Source organism: Nomascus leucogenys, chromosome 2 (assembly GCF_006542625.1).
Source record: "Nomascus leucogenys isolate Asia chromosome 2, Asia_NLE_v1, whole genome shotgun sequence".
NCBI classification, from domain to species: Eukaryota; Metazoa; Chordata; class Mammalia; order Primates; family Hylobatidae; genus Nomascus; species Nomascus leucogenys.
This window is the reverse complement of record NC_044382.1, coordinates 48277714-48278743: the sequence shown is the minus strand read 5'-3', so window position 1 is coordinate 48278743 and position 1030 is coordinate 48277714. Positions and strand designations below refer to the sequence as shown.

Genomic DNA, 1030 nt, shown 5'->3' with positions numbered 1-1030 from the left:
TGTCTATGTACCGTATTTTCTTTATCCAGTCTATCATTGATGGGCATTTGAGTTGATTCCATGTCTTTGCTACTGTGAATAGTGCTGCAATGAACATAGACGTTCATAAGTCTTTATAATAGAACAATTTATAATCCTTTGGGTATATACCCAGTAATGGGATTGCTGGATCGAACAGTAGTCTTTAGGTCTTTGAAGAATCGCCACACTGTCTTCCACAATGATTGAACTAATTTACACTCCTACCAACAGTGTAAAAGCATTCCTTTTTCTCCACAACCTTGCCAGCATCTGTTATTTTTTGACTTTTTAATAACAGCAAAAAAATGGAATTCTTCACAAATTTGTGTGTCATCCTTGCACAGGGGCCATGCTAATCATGCTAATCTTCTCTGTGTTGTGCCAATTTTAGCATATGTGCTGCTGAAGCAAGCACTGAAAAATTATTAGTAAGAAACTTTACATTCTTTTTTGTACTGCCTTCAAAATCCAATATATGTTTTATACTTAGAGTACATCTTAATTTGGGCCAGATACATTTAAAGGGTTCAATAGGCACATATTCACTAGTGACTATCATATTGGACAGTGCAGCTCTAAGGTCATCATCAGACCGTGTGCTTATCCCTATGTGGTTCTGTACATCTCCAAATCTGACCCAGTCTCTCATCTCTTCTTATTCTCCCAAATCCTTTTCCTATATTCTCTGGAACTCATGGTCTGTCATTAGAAAAAAAACCCAGAACTCCTCTATTATTAATCTCATCTCAAAAATATTCCTTTCAACTTCTTGTTCTAACCCAAACCTGGTTATCCCTTAGCACCCTGCTTCTCCTTCTGCTCTGTTAAAAGTGGTGGCTGCCTCTTCTCACATATCTTCAGGGTCTTGATGTGGGATAGATGTCTTCCTTCTGTCTCACTGCCCTGTTCAGGCCCTTTCTCCTCCTTCTCTCAAAAACCCATTCCTTTGAATCAGATGCCAATAGATTATGGTACCTGCTATGTCTCCTTTGTTGTGGTCATTTGTTCA

At 38.3% G+C, this 1030-nt stretch overlaps 1 pseudogene; it reads right to left on the bottom strand.

Moving 5' to 3' along the window:
- Positions 1–320: 320 nt before the first annotated feature.
- Positions 321–436, bottom strand: LOC115831760 (annotated as a pseudogene).
- Between the last annotated feature and the right edge of the window lie 594 nt (positions 437–1030).